This window comes from Cannabis sativa, chromosome X (assembly GCF_029168945.1).
Source record: "Cannabis sativa cultivar Pink pepper isolate KNU-18-1 chromosome X, ASM2916894v1, whole genome shotgun sequence".
Lineage (NCBI taxonomy): Eukaryota > Viridiplantae > Streptophyta > Magnoliopsida > Rosales > Cannabaceae > Cannabis > Cannabis sativa.
Genome location: NC_083610.1, coordinates 16,089,695 through 16,106,002, shown reverse-complemented (window position 1 = coordinate 16,106,002; position 16,308 = coordinate 16,089,695).

Sequence of the window (16,308 nt, the reverse complement as noted above, 5' to 3'; positions counted from 1 at the left end):
TTTTACGGAACTCGATTCCGATAAAAATTGACAAAGTTATGAAAGTTTGAATTTTTCGGGTTGAATGGGTGTCGAGATGCTCAATCGCACACACGCCAGGCCCTCGGACAAGGAGGGGTGCACGAGCGGATGCATCAGACACGTCTTGTTTGAACCTGCTGATGCTGCACGTTCGGATAGGGCTGATGCTGCACCATGCGCGGACTGGAGGCTACAAGCACCGAAGAATGCCGCATTTGGGACCCTGCAAACTCCACAAAACCCATAATTTAAGGGGAAAACTTACTAATTAGTTACGTAGATGTATATTGAAAGAGAAATGTTAAAAGACACTAGTGGTGCTAAACATACTCTTACGTGTCAATATTGTTATTGGTGCAATTAAGTAAGGGTGCTAAGCACCACTGGTACCCAATAACAACGCTCATATTAAAAAGCTCATTGTGAGTTTTATTCCTTACTCGATTACTTGTGTCACTCATATTTCTATTGTTTCCTAATTCGAGCAATTTCAATATATTTTTTTTAGTTTAATTGCAAAATATACGTACTTTCAAAAGAATTGTAGTTTTATAAAGTTACATTTGAAAAAGTTTTAATTGCAAAGGGGTCATTTGGCATGATGATAGTGTCATGTGTTCTCTGCTAAGCAAATCATACCGTCAGAAAATAACGTGCTCTATACTACAAGCTAGCACACTCATTTTCAGAGTGGTGAAGTACTTATTCTCACAGCCTTACATGTTGAATGTGAGCATCTTGAGAATGTGAACAGTTAGGTGATGTGTAGTGTAGTGTAGTGTAGACTTAGAGCATCTCTAAGGAGACACAAAATTTAGTGTTACACTATCACTAAATTTGGTGTCAAAAATTATTTCTACTCCAACCACAACACCAAAAATTATACTAAAAAAAAATATTCCTTATTATTATATTAATTTTTTAATAAAATAAAAAAAAATAATATCATATTAATTAACAAAAATTACCACAATTTTTATATTTAACTAATAATTTAAATAAACTTACTAATGTGATTAAAGACAATAATACTGTAAAATCGGCAAAATTCGATAAATTAAAATATCATATTGCAATAACATAATATTCACATTTAAATTTACACAAAAAAAAATATTGTAAGGTGCTTTTACAATGTATTCTTCTAAATAAAAGAGTCACGCAACAGAAAGTTTGAATTTTATTTTCGGCATGTTAAATTTTTTTAAATTTTTTAAAATTTTGCAGGATGTTTTAAATAACTATAATGTACACGACCATAAAAAAAAAAGACTAAACAAGTCTCCCGAATGCCGAAACAGGTAGGAGTAAATCAGTGCACCACTTTTAAAGAAGTGCTTTATTTTCGGCTTATTAAATTTTTCTAAATTTTTTTAAATTTTACAGGATGTCTTAAATAATTATAATATACACTACTATATAAAAAAAAAATAGACTAAAAAAGTTTGTCGGGTGCCGAAATAAATAGGTACATCACTTTTAAAAATGTGTATTAAAAAATTTCCCAAAAAATAATTCTTAATTTTACAAATATAATAATATAAATATATATAAATATTAATTAAAGTATTAAAAAAACTAAAAAAAAAAAAAAAATGCCGTCGCTACAGTGCACGGCATATAAGCCGTGCAATGTAGATAAACCCTCATTTTGCAGTGATAATTGCTGCCTCCTTGGAGCATTAACCACTCCATTTTTCAATTTTTGCTGCCTCCTTGGAGGTGCTCTTAATAAATTTTGTTATTGTGGATGTCCATGTATCATTAATTGTTCCCCTATTTAATTAAAAAAAAAAAGAGATGTTTAGCCCTAACAGAAAGAATGGTGAGAAAGACAATAAAAGAACAAAACTATAGGTCAAGGAAAAGGTAATTAGAATTTTTAATTCTCAAACTATGATATATGTATATCAAATTATGTCCTTTCAATTTTTAAAGTCGTTAAAAATTACCTTTGAATTATTGAAATTGTTAGATTTAAAATTTTTTGTTTCATTTTGATAAGGAAAGTATAATATGAATGAAAGTTTAAGGGACATAATTTGGTACATGTCAAAATTCGAGAGAATGATTTGGTAAATATCAAAATTTGGGAAGCATAATTTAGTACATGACAATCACAAAATTAGTAAAAGTGAATGAAATTAGACAAAAAATTTTAAATCTAACAATCTTAATAGTTCAAAAGAAATTTTTAACAGTTAAAAAAGTTCAAAGTACATGATTTGTACATGTCAAAATTTAGGGAGTAAGAATCCTAATTAGCTTGAAATAAAACTCTTCAATGTGAGCTTTCTTCGAATATTAAAATAACGTTGTTTAAACTTTCTCACTAACTTATTTCAGAGTATTACTATTAGTTTAGAGTATTGTTATTGGGCACTAGTAGTACTCAGTACTTTCTATAATTGACGCCTCACGATTAGTTAGCGATATTCTTTAAAAGTTATTTTATTAAGTTATATGAGATCTCATACTTAATTACACTAATAGCAGTTTGTCACCGAGAAGACTAATATACACTAATATTCTCTTTTAGCAATTCTCATTATTTTAAGGCGTACAACATCAAATGAGATGGTACCAATAAATATCAAATTGTACTAATAATAATATAGGGATATGATTTTGTCCCGTTATTGTACTTTCACGGATTGTAATCTGTGATGTACGGCAACCGTCAGATGAGGGAGTTATTTGATCTGACGGCTGAGATTGATCTAGGGATAATTAGGGTTAAAAAGTTGAAACGTACCCTGACACTCATCTAATGTATCCTGAGACCCCTCTAATGTACCACGGAATACATTCCGTAAAAATACATCACCGGAAAAAATCATATCCCTAATAATATAATAATATATATATATATATATATTGTCTTCGTACCAACATTTAATTAATAATTATATTTTACTTTTTTACTTGATTTTTTTTTTTCTTTTTTCTTTTTTTAAGAAAAGAGTCAAGCTATATATGATGACCTATAAATGCCACCAATGGTTCCTAACTATCAAGTACCCCAAAGGGTACCACGGTTCAGATAAACATTATTACTTTATGGCATTTTCATGTTAGATCTTGACATTGATCAATATATATTTAGAGTGAGAGAGAGAAAAGATTGGAACATTATATATATATCAACCAGATGCGATGAGGTAGAGTTACCCCCACAATAAGCATTACAGTGAGGATCCAACCTCTCCATCTTTACCAAAACCGAATCATGTTCACCTTCTTTCTTTTTGCTGGGCCTAAATTTGACTATTTTGTTCCTATCAAAAAACAATTTGACTGTTTTCAGTACTAATTACCTTATAAGAACAAGATGTGTGTGCCTCCCAAAGTTCAGTCAATTACTATCACCACCAGATTCTAAATAATTCACACATATGTGTATATATATATATATATAATATGTGTAGACCATTATTAGGGAAAATGGGGTTAGAGTATATATCCATTAAATGACTACAAATGGCTGGAAAGGCTAGTCAAAGTAACAACAAGATCACACTGCTTAGTAGTGGTGCCAGCAATATATGTGGTCCTTACTAATGCTCTATGAGGAAAACTATACATAACATATACTAAAAAAAAAGATATGATATGATGATTAAAATACGAATAACATTTTTTGATGCCTCCCTTTTATGTTTTTGGGATGATGTGGTCCTGTTCAACAAAGCTAGATAGCTGGTAGAATACAAAATGTCAGGTTTATTTTTGACCAAAAAAAAAAATCTAAGGTTTATGTCATCCAATATCATCATTTGTTCAAGTCATTTTCCATTTTACAAATTGATGTGAGACTTATATAGAGACTCTATACATGAAATGGGGGGAATAAGAATGTATGGAAAAGTTGAAAAACAAAAACAACAAATATTGACTTTCTTCTTTGAAGATTCTAATGGGGAAGATTTTGTATCTGAGATGATAATAGTGTGTTTACTTACAAATAATTAAAATCTTTTATAATTGGATTCACCTCAAATTATGTCAATAAACTAGAATTAGAATAACTTGTTTCATTTACTTACATAGGTAAAAATTATATGGTATAATATTGATGTGTTTATTTCACATTGAATTAAAAATAAATATAAAGATTTTCTTTTTCTTTTTTTTTTTCAAAAAAATAAATAAATAAATACATACATATTTCTTATTCATGTGTTTATGTTATTACAACTTTTTTTTTTTAATAAAAAAGTGTTTCTTTCTGTAAAGAAATATAGGTTTTCGCTAATATAAAATACAATACCTTAATTACATTTACATACTTGACATCTACCAAATATCAACACTTTTACCACACATATACTAACACTCCTATAATTATAATTAATAAAAATAATGAGATATTGAAGGCATAACCATTTGAACTATATAATGTGTCACACTTGACTTCACAAACTAATTTTTGGTCACAAAACTACCAAAATGTCACTTCTGTTATATTATTTATCCTTCCGTTAGTAAATTGTTATTAAATGCCAAGGTTGATTATTTGTGTGTACCTAAGTGCACACATGTTATGTTTTGTTTGATCCACTTAATTTTAAATATTTAAATAAAATTAAAATACTTAAATTTTTTAAAAATATAATTAAAAAAGTAAATTGTATACATGACATATTTCCCTTCATCCAAGTTATTTTAATCACTTAAATATTATAAAAATGTTAAAAATTATATAAAAAGTTTTTTATTTTAATTTTCTTTCCTTTTCTTCTTTCTTCCAAAATTTGAAAATGGAATAAATCCACCACCACTAATACAAAAACCCCAGATTTGAACATAACAAAACCACCATCACAGTTGCAAAAGTTTCCAAATCATAAACCAACTCAGAATCTATTTGCTAGAGTTTTGAGATTAATTTGTAGAAAGCTATAAACATCAACCCACAAAAGGTCAAAATATTTCTCAATATTGAAAGATTAAAATTAAAAATATATATAAGTTGAACAATAACCCACAATCCAAGATCGTCTCTCTCAAAAAAACCCTAATAGCTAACCCTGCTGCCACCATTATCACAAACAACCATACTGACTCATACGTCTTCTCCTCCTCCAAAACATTCATAAAACCAGCCACCATCGTCAGTCTCAGAAAGTCCACCTTCACCTCAATCGCTCGTTGAAACTGTGTAGAAGTCAACCCATCGTGACCACCCAACCGTGTGCCATTGTCGCCTCTGTAGGAACGCCTAAATTGTCGTAACCGAACCCTGTGGACACCATTTTTGCCTCTATAATTGTCATCATGGCTATGAGAAAGAAGAATGAAGGTGATGAGACTAGTCCCTTGCATTGTCCTCCAGGCGTTTGTATCTATGAGAAAAGAGAGAGATGTGGCATGTCAAATGGATGGGGGTTGGTTGCCTTGGTAGTGGGGCTCGCGAATGGGTGCGAGGGATCGACGGTGGTGGTGGACCATTGGTGAGGCTGAGGGGTGGGGCGGCTTGTTAGGGTTTATACACTAAAATTAAGTATTAATTAGATAATATATGAAATAAGGGTACAAGATAAATGAATATGTTAATTATAGAAATATAATTAATAAATATCTAAAAATTTCATATTCATATAGAGTAGGTATAATATTGTAAGAAAGTATAAGAACATTAAGATCATACAATATGAATAAAATAAGTCGAGAGTGTATTAAATTATGGAACCTTTTGTTAAGATTTATGTCCTGAAAAGTTTATAGAGATATTTTTCAATTATTAATAAAGAGTTGAATATTTTAATATATGCGTGAATGTTAAATTATTAATATTTATTATTGAATAATATATATAAATATCAAAAAAAAATTTATTCATATATGAGGTTGTGACTTGTAATTGTACAGAGAATTAAGATAACTTAGCCATGAATAAAATAGTCAGCAACATATTAGAGTTTAAGAATCTTTAATCAATAGTTGCTAGTACGGTTCACTGATGTCCGTTCTTCAATGCAAGTAATCTTGATTTGGATAATGGATATAGTATGACATCAAAGTAAAGATGTTGTATATAAAAAATATTATATATGATAAGGACCGATATGAATGAAGTTGTCTTTAATTATCTAAGATGTCATTTACTATAAAGACCTAATTCATATCATAACAATGATCATTAGTAGATAGACCTAAATCCTAAGTAATCATGAACTCTAGTTCATTTTATTAGTTTCTTTGATTTACTCGTTAAAGTTTCTTGGAGAAAATAATTCTTACAACTTTTGTTTTATGAATCTAATAATGTGGATGACTAGGAATATGATCTACAATTATAGAATTTTGACTTTTCTAACCAATCGAATATTGGTTCTCTTTAAGTGTTAATTCTAGAATTAGAAAGTTGTGTACAAATTTAGATGAGATCTAAATTATACTTCCACTAGTTAATTAATGGTTTTAAATGATAAATAAGTAATTAGAAAGGTAACACGGTAATTTGACTAAAATTAATTACGAACCAATACATGGAGGGCTACTCACTAGAATTGATTAAATCAATAGAAACTGTAGTAAAACTCAGTAATATAATTCTATAATTACTAAGAGTTCAATTTTATATTTTTAGTGGAGTAATCATGGAATTAATAAATAAAAATTATTTGGTTGATAAGACTCAATAAATATACTAGTTTATTAGACCTTAGAATTATAGATCCATGGTTTCTGAATAGCCACCTTGAAATACTTTCTAGGGAAGGGATAAAGAATAGTATAATATCGTTCAGAAAAATCTATTTTGAATTGGTAAAATAGTAATTATTTATTTTTGTAATAAATAAATAATTTTTTAAATTAATTAAATAGAAAAAAGATAAAATTGTTAAGACAAGATTTGTTGAGATAAAAGCTGTCAAGATAAAATACACTATCCTTGTCCTAAATAAGACAAGGGTAGGCACCTATCCTTATGCACGTTTATCTTTCAAGTTATTTATTTATTTAATTAATTCAATTAAATAAATATTTAAATTCAAAAGTGGTTAAAGATATTTTAAAGTTGAGATATTCTCTCAAGTAGTTGAGAGATTCCCTCTCAAGTAGTTGAGAGATTCCCTCATAAATATAAGTAACCAAATTCAGTTATAAATATTTACTTATTAAATTTATTAAATATGATTTAATTAAAGGGTTTTAACCACTATAAGTAAAGCCTGATTTGAGAAATCCAAATACCCTTTTTGACATATATTTTTGAAATATAAAGAGAAAGAAAACAATTTTGTCTCTCAATTGTTCTTGCTCATGTGTTGAGAACTCAACAAGAACAACTCTGCACACGCTATCCTAATAGCCTACACTATTCTTTGTGTGTGGTGGAATGATTTGGAAGACACTGGTGTAAGTCTAATTACATCATTCTCATTCTTTGGATTTAAGAGTGTAAATGGATCGGGTCAGATCTTATCAGACTATGATCTGACCTAATCCAGATCATGTGCGAATCCATTTTGCCTTGTCTTGCTAGATCAGATACTCAGATCGGATCAGATCCGATCCTATCCGACTTATTCGGATCGGATCAAACCCGACCCGACCCTTTTATTTTATATATATATCTAAGCTTATAATTTAATATCTATTTTAATTTTATATTAAGATTATTTAATACAATACTATGTTTGATATTGACTTGTATTAATAGATTGTATAAAATTATAACATATTTTTAATAAACTCTACGGGTCAAGTTATTTAGGGCATAAAACCCAACACAACCTATGGGTCAAGTTCGGGTCTTAGGTCTCAGGTTCAAGTTTGGGTCCCGAGTTCGGGTCTCAGGTCTCGTGTTCAGGTCCGAGTTTAGGATTGGGTCTGGGTTCAGGTGCGAGTTTGGGTCTCGGGTATGAGTCCGGATCTGGGTCTGGGTTTGGATCCGGGTCTGAGTCTGGGTCTTGGTCTAGGTCTGGGTCTCGGTCCCTGTCCCAGTCTCGAACTTGGGTTCAGGTTTGGGCTCGTGCCCGTGCTCGAGCTCGGGTTCCGGTACGGGTCCGAGCCCAGGTTCGAGTCGGCTCCCGATTTGGGTCGCGGTCTGGGTTTGTGTCTCGGGTCCCAGTCCTGATCCTGGGTCTAGATTCGAGTCTGGGTTTGGGTCGCAGTCCTAATCTTGGTGTTGGGCCCAAGTTCGGGTTAGGGCTCGCACTTGCGCTCGGGCCCGAGTCCGTGTCTGGGTCACAGTCTCAGTCCAGGTTTGGGTCCTAGGTCCGGCCTGGGTAAGAGTCTCGGCTCCCAAGTCCAGGCCCGGGCTCGCACCCGCGCTCGGGCCGGGGTTTGTGTTCGGGTCCAGGTCTCGTGTCTGAGTCCAAGTTTGGGTTCTGGTCCCGGGTTCGGGTTCGTGCCTGGGTTTGGGGTTCAAGTTCGTGTCTGGGTCCGGGTCCAGGTTTGGATCACGGGCAAGTTCGGTCTGGGTTTAAGTTCGGGGTCTGAGTCTTGAATTATGTTTTTTTAATATATTGAAACTGGATCGAATTAGATCCGATTCAGAAAAAAAAAATTAGATAGGGCAGAGCAAATATGATCTTAGATCTAATAAGTATCCAAATGTTTTGGATCAGAAGTGATCCGTCGGATCGGAGCTCCGACCCGCTCCAACTAAATAGATCTTTTTAACAATTCTATATTGATTAAGGGATACAACATAGGAGAAATTTTGAAGATACCCTGATAGTCTTCATGAGGTATATATCCTAAACTTATTATTTAATATAATGATTTAATGTACAAACATCTAGAGATCGATTGGGATATGGTACAATGCTGATTAGTTAATATGAAACTCTTCCACTGCGTATCTGATTTAGTATCATAAAACTAACAGTTGGTATCAATAGTAGGTAGTTTTAGTAAATAAAGAGGAAGAATTGAACTTTTGAAAGAAATTGTGTCAAAGAGAAGAAAAAAAATAATTTTTGGTGTTGATTCCATGAAAAGATTAATTATATTCAAGTTATTTTACAACTTCGGTGAATTTTCAGGAACAAAAATATAAAAATCGATAAAGTTGTTAAGGGTTGAGGCATGGCCTTTGAATGTCGCGACTAGCCCCTTTACAGAAACATTGTTTTTGGAGTCAGGACACGGGCCACGACAAGGCTTTGTTGAGTCGTGACATGAGAAAAATAGTTCCTAAAAAAATTTATAGTGGGTCACAACATGGGTTTCTAAAGTTCGCGTCCCGCCTCCCATCAACAAGATAATTTTAGGTTTTTAATCCTAGTTATGATTTTTAAGAGGTGGACTTGGAGGGTGCGGATTTAGAGGCTAGGAGTACACCGTGGAGCATCTCAATTCACTTTTCCAAAGTTTTTCTTCCTATTTCTTTAGAGTTTTGTGTTTATTTTGATTATTATTATTTATGTTTAAAATGAGGATTATGAGCTAATTCTCTGTTTAGGGTTTTCAATTAAATGTCTTGAATCGTTATTATGAACTAATGTAAAGTTCGATCTTCTTCTTATTTTTTAAATCAAATTAATATATGCTTGTTATTTGATATTTGATGGGTCATCTTTCATCATCTATATGTTTTTGAATTAAAATTTTGAAATGTGAGATTCAATTATCTTTTGATTATTTAGGACAAAAATTCAGTTTAGAATGAAAATATTTTTGTGTAGCTTATTTGAGTTGTTGAGATTAAAATAGCCTTCTTTGTAATGAATTTACCATAGAAATATTGAAAATTATCATTTAGATTGAGTTTATAAGTCATCATCTGATTATAAACATTTCTTTTGTCAACTTACTATTTGAATTAGAAGAATATTAATTTTTGTATTAGGGATTAATAGGGAGGATAGTTGAGGATATTGAATGCCCTATTAATTTTTTTATTGCTTTGTTTCAAATACATCCATTATTAATTGTTTTATTAGCGCTTTGTTTATTGTTTATGTAATTTTTTTCATTGAATTAAAAATTCAATTTTTCTTTAACTAAATAGAAATTAAAAAATTAATTGATTAATGTAAAGTCTTTTTTTGGCAAGTTAGTTGACAAAATAATTTTTCCATTTATGGTAAGATTGGTGTGCATTCATATTCGATTTCTTACCTTATAAATTCGGATTGTAGTTGCCCTTTTCCTTGTTTGGAAAGTTGCACTTTCAGCTGAACTTTCCTTTGTTGAAAACTTCTCAAAAGAGAAGGAATTCTCTTTTGGAAAGTTGTCTTTTTTAGGGAAACTTTGTTTATTGCCTTTTCCTTATTGATTTCGATTGTATCTTGATACAATCAGAATATCTAATCTGTTTTTGGCAGGAATCAAACATTAAAAGAAGATCGGACCCGATTTTAGTAAGTTTCCCGTTTCTGCGGATCCGTGCGTCGGCATCCGAGATATGATGTAGCAGATCGTGTTTCTTTTGGAAAGTTTTTGTACAGCTGCTAATTCGAACTTGTGGTTGCCTCTTTGGTTTCTATGATCTATAAATAGAGCCTAGAGAGCAACCATTCGAATTACCTCTTCCATTATTCATTTTCTACATTTATCTTTTGAGAGAAGAGAGTCTTTCTTTGTTTTGTGAGAGCCTAGTTGTTCATCTAGGTTCTAGTTGTTCTATTTCTGTTCTTACTCTATCCTAGAGGTTGTGAAGAACTACTTGACTGAACAAGAGATTGGTCTTCGGGAGAAGACTTGATAAAGCCTTACTTCGGGAGGAAGTAAGCACTTGGTCTTCGGGAGAAGACTTGTTGAAGCCTTACTTCGGGAGGAAGTAAGCACTTGGTCTTCGGGAGAAGACTTGTTGAAGCCTTACTTCGGGAGGAAGTAAGCACTCACACTTCAAAGACGAAGGGAGTTCGGGCTTGAAGGTGTTTGAAGTCGATTCATAAAGTGGATTACAAAGGATTGCGGCAATACTTTAGAGGGAGTCTAAACTTGTTTAAGTCAATTGTCTTTGTAATTTTGATACTTTATTAATTGATTTCATTCTCTGGGCGTGGCCCCGTGGACTAGGAGTGTTCGGGAGAACACTGATACCACGTATAAATCTCTTGTGTCAAGTTATTTATTTTTCTGCAAATATTTTATATTCTGCCTGTTCAGTTCTGCTGTAGCAGAATTACTTTCTGCTGCTGCAAACGCGTACAGTTTTTATATTTTCGTATATACAACTGACATTTGCAAAAACACGGTTTTTCATTTGGTATCAGAGCGGGACACTAAACTCTTAGTGTGGTCCTATAACGTTTTTGTTAGAATGTCATTTTTTGCAGAAGGAAGTTCTATTTCTAGACCACCGTTGCTTAATGACTCTAACTATCCTTATTGGAAAGTTAGAATGAGGGCCTTCATCAAATCTCAAGATGAGAAGGCGTGGAGAATGGTTCTATCAGGTTGGTCTCCTCCAGTTGAGTCAGATCCTTCAGGTAATACTATTATAAAATCTGAACTGGAATGGTCTATTGAAGATGATAAATTATCTGCCTACAATAGCAAAGCCTTGCATGCTATCTTTAATGGTGTAGGTGAGGGTTACATTAAACTTATATCATCTTGTGTTTCTGCTAAGGAAGCTTGGGAGATTCTTCAAACTCAGTTTGAAGGAACTTCTGATGTGAAAAGATCTAGATTTATCATGCTTCAAACTAAATTTGATGAGCTTAGAATGTCTGATAATGAAACTTTAACTGAATTCTATGAAAAATTATCTGACATTGCTAATGAATATTTTGCTCTTGGAGAAAAGCTTGATGATTCTGTTCTTGTGAGAAAAATTGTTAGAGTTCTTCCAGAAGGTTTGATACTAAACTTTTGGCAATGGAGGAAGCTAAAGATTTTAGCACTATGAAAGTGGAAGAATTGATGGGTTCCTTACGTACTTTTGAATTAAATCAACAGATTAAACAAAAGGACAAACCCAAATCCATTGCTGATAAAGGTAAAAGTATTGCTTTGAAAGTTGCTGATAATGAAAATTCTGATAGTGAATGTGATGATGAGATTGCTTTATTAACTAAGAATTTTCAAAAATATATGAAAAAGATGGGAAATAAAAAGAACATATCAAAAGGTTCAATAGGTAATACTTTCATTAAACCTTCTGTCTCTAACAAAAAGGGAATTCAGTGCAGGGAATGTGAAGGTTTTGGGCATATTCAAGCTGAGTGTGCAAACACTTTGAAAAAGAATAAGAAAAGTTTCAATGTCACTTGGAGTGATGATGAAACCGAAAGTGATGAAGATATTGCTGAAAATGTTGCCCTAACCTCTGTTATGACTAATGTGTTGTGTGATTCACAGGTGAAAGCTAGATTGGTATGTCTGAATAATACCACCAAACAAGAGGAATCAGATTCAGATGAGTCTGAAATCTGTGAAGAATCTCTTGCTGAATCATACAAAGTCATGTATGAAAAATGGATTCAGGTTGCTTCTGAAAATAGAGAGTTGAATAAATTGAATAAAAAATTGTCTCATCAGATTGAAATGTGTGATTTGAAAATAAAAGAATATGAGACAAGTTTTTGTGATAAAGATGAAAAAATCTCTCTATTAAAGAAGGAACTTGAAAATTTTAAGAAAAATGTTCAAATGCTTAACCCTGGATCTTCTATTTTTGAAAAAGCTCAGAATGCAGGTCAGAGAGGTTTCGCAGGCCTTGGTTCTAATGGAATGGAAAGTTCTGGAGTCACGAAGTTTGTAAAATCTAGTGTTCCAACGAATCACCTTGAGGCTACAAACTCTGCCGTAACAGTTTCACAGCCTGTTACAGCAAGAACAGCTTCTGACGCTGCAAAATCTCCAGGATTTTTAAAAAGGGTAAGATCTCAGGTAAAAAGATTTATTCCCATTTGTCATTTTTGTGCTAGAAAAGGACATATCAGACCTAAATGTTTCACATTGAACAACCTGTTTAAAACAAATTATTTTGATAATTTGAAAAAATCTCAAAAGAAACATAAAGGTTTGAAACAAATATGGGTGAAAAAGAAGTGTCTAGCTGGTTTTTCTGATAAAACTGCTGTATCTCAAATGTGGTATTTTGACAGTGGTTGCTCTAGACATATGACAGGTGACAAGGATTTTTTGACTAACATTCGGCCTATGCAATGTGGAGAAGTCACTTTTGGTAATGGCCTATCTGGAAAAGTTGTTGGTATGGGAACTCTAAATTTTGAAGGGTTACCTAAACTGAAAAATGTGATGTTAGTTGAAGGACTGAGGGCTAATTTACTTAGCATCAGTCAAATCTGTGATCAAGGGTTTACTGTTTCTTTTGATTAGGGGTGTACGTCGGTCGGTTTAGTCGGGTTATAGCATATTTTTATCAACCCAATATAAATATCGGGTTGCAAATATTTAACCATAACCCGCCCAATCAAAAATTAGAGAAAGTTCAACCCGCCCAATGATTTCGTCGGTTTGGTCGGGTTAACCCGTCCAAACCGTTCTTCACTTTTTTTTTATAATTATTATTGTTAGTTTCTACTATTCAAATAATTAGATTTTTTAAAAAATAAAAATATATTATTTATATTTCAAGTTAAAAAATACTATAGTTTAAATTAATTTTAAAAACCTTAATATAAGATAAATATAATTGAGTAAACATAAAATAATTGAATAAAAAAAGTAATAAAATATGGTAGAGATTTTAAACTTTAACTTCAATATCCAAATACAATAAAAACTATTAACTATAAAGTCTAAGTTTAAGTTAAACACTAAAATGTTTAAACTTTAAATACAAAATAGTTTAACTAATAAATGTAATTTATGTGATATAATATATAACTTTTATAAAAAAAATATATATAAATCGGTTTAATTCGGTTTATTCGGGTTAATTGGGCGGTTTAGAATAATTTGTAAACCACCCAATATATTCATTGGGCGGTTTGGATTTTTATTGTATTATTTCGGGTTGTATTTTTTATCGGTTTATTCGGTTTGGTTTGAGCGGTTTATTCGGGTTGGGCGGTTTGTAAATTTTATTGAACACCCCTACTTTTGATAGTGATCATTGTTATGTTCTGAATGATGACAATGAATGTATCTTGCAAGGATTTCGATCCAATGATAACTGTTACACTCTAACCCCTGTGTTTACTTGTCACTCAGCTATCAACAACACCACAGATCTGTGGCATGCCAAACTTGGGCATATTAATTTTAAAAACCTGAAAAAATTGTCAAATGCAGGTATTGTTCGAGGTCTTCCCAAGCTTGGTAAGGAAAGTGAAGGTAAGTGTGAACCGTGTCAACTTGGGAAGCAATTAAAAATCACTCACAAGCCTGTGTCTGATATCAATACCTCAAAGGTATTGGAATTGCTTCACATGGATCTTATGGGTCCAATCCAAGTTGAAAGTTTGAATGGTAAACGATATATCTTTGTGTGTGTTGATGATTTCTCTCGTTTTACTTGGGTAGATTTCTTAAGAGAAAAATCTGACACTTTTGATGCCTTTAAAACTCTTTGTCTGAGATTAAGAGTTGAGAAAGGTTGTAATATTGGGAAAATTGTTCGAATTCGAAGTGATCATGGTAAGGAGTTTGAAAATTCTGTGTATGATGATTTTTGCAAGTCTACAGGTATAACTCATGAATTTTCAGCTCCCAAAACTCCTCAACAAAATGGAGTTGTTGAGAGGAAGAATCGAACATTGCAGGAAATGGCAAGAGTGATGTTAAATAGCAAGAAGTTGACAAAGCGCTTATGGGCTGAAGCTATTAACACAACTTGCTACATAATAAACAGAGTGTTTATTCGTCCAGGTACCTCAAAAACATCTTATGAAATCTGGAAAGGTAAGCGCCCCAATGTAAGTCATTTTCATGTTTTTGGATGCGTGTGTTATGTCTATAGAGATCGTGAGCATATTGGTAAATTTGATGCTAAAAGTGATGTTGGTGTGTTTATTGGATATTCCTTAAACAGTAGAGCTTATCGTGTTTATAACATGAGAACTCAAACTGTTTTGGAATCAGCTAATGTGGTTGTTGATGATTTTAGAGATTTTTCAGAGTTTTCCACGAAGCCAAGATAGATAGTCTCATGGATACTCCTCCGAAGTTGTAACAGAGATCCCGATGCGGCGGAACCCATTGCCGATGCCGCAAAGGACGAATCTGCTTCTGCAACTGAAACCGGAGAACGAACCGTCTATCTTGACTCATCCAAACATCATCAACGACTCTATTCGAAAGAACCAAGCACCGTAGTCAAACCGAATCATCCAAAAGATCTCATCCTTGGAAATCCTGAAGAAAGCATGGTAACTCGCAGAAGGTATATTAATTTAATCAGCTTTCTTTGCTTTGTTTCTCAATATGAACCGAAAAATGTGAAGGAAGCCATGACCTTTGAGGAATGGCTCAATGCAATGCAAGAGGAACTCAACCAATTTGTTCGCAACAAGGTATGGATTTTGGTTCGAAGACCAAAAGGTATAAATGTTATTGGAACAAAGTGGTTGTTTAAAAATAAAAGTGATGAGTTCGGTACAATTGTGAGAAACAAGGCTCGTTTGGTGGCTCAAGGGTACACACAGGTAGAAGGTATTGATTTTGATGAAACTTTTGCTCCTGTTGCAAGATTAGAATCAATTCGTTTACTTTTGTGTATTGCTTGTATTCTGAATATTAAATTGTTTCAAATGGATGTGAAATCTGCCTTCCTAAATGGTATTTTGAATGAGGAAGTTTATGTTGAGCAACCAAAAGGATTTGAAGATCCTCAATTTCCAGACCATGTATACAAACTTGAAAAAGCTTTGTATGGTCTGAAACAAGCTCCTCGAGCTTGGTATGAAAGGTTGACTCAATTTTTACTTTCTCATGGCTATCACAGAGGTAGTGTGGATAAAACTCTTTTCATCAAACATATAAAATCTGATTTTATCATTGCTCAAATTTATGTTGATGATATAGTTTTTGGTTCTACATCTAACCATGAAGTGCAGGTATTTGTTGATCAAATGAAAAGTGAATTTGAAATGAGCATGGTTGGTGAGCTTAATTTCTTTCTGTCTTCAAGTTGAGACAAATGGAAGGAGGTACATTTGTATCTCAAAGCAAGTATGCTAAGAACCTTGTCAAGAAATTTGGCCTTGAATCGGCTAAGCAGGTAGTACTCCTATGAGCACCACACTGAAATTAACAAAAGATGAGAATGGAGTAAAGGTAGACACTACACTCTATCGTAGCATGATTGGAAGTCTTTTGTATTTAACTGCTAGTCGTCCTGATATATGTTACAGTGTGGGAGTGTGTGCTAGATATCAAAGTAATCCTATGGAATCTCATGTATCAGCTGTG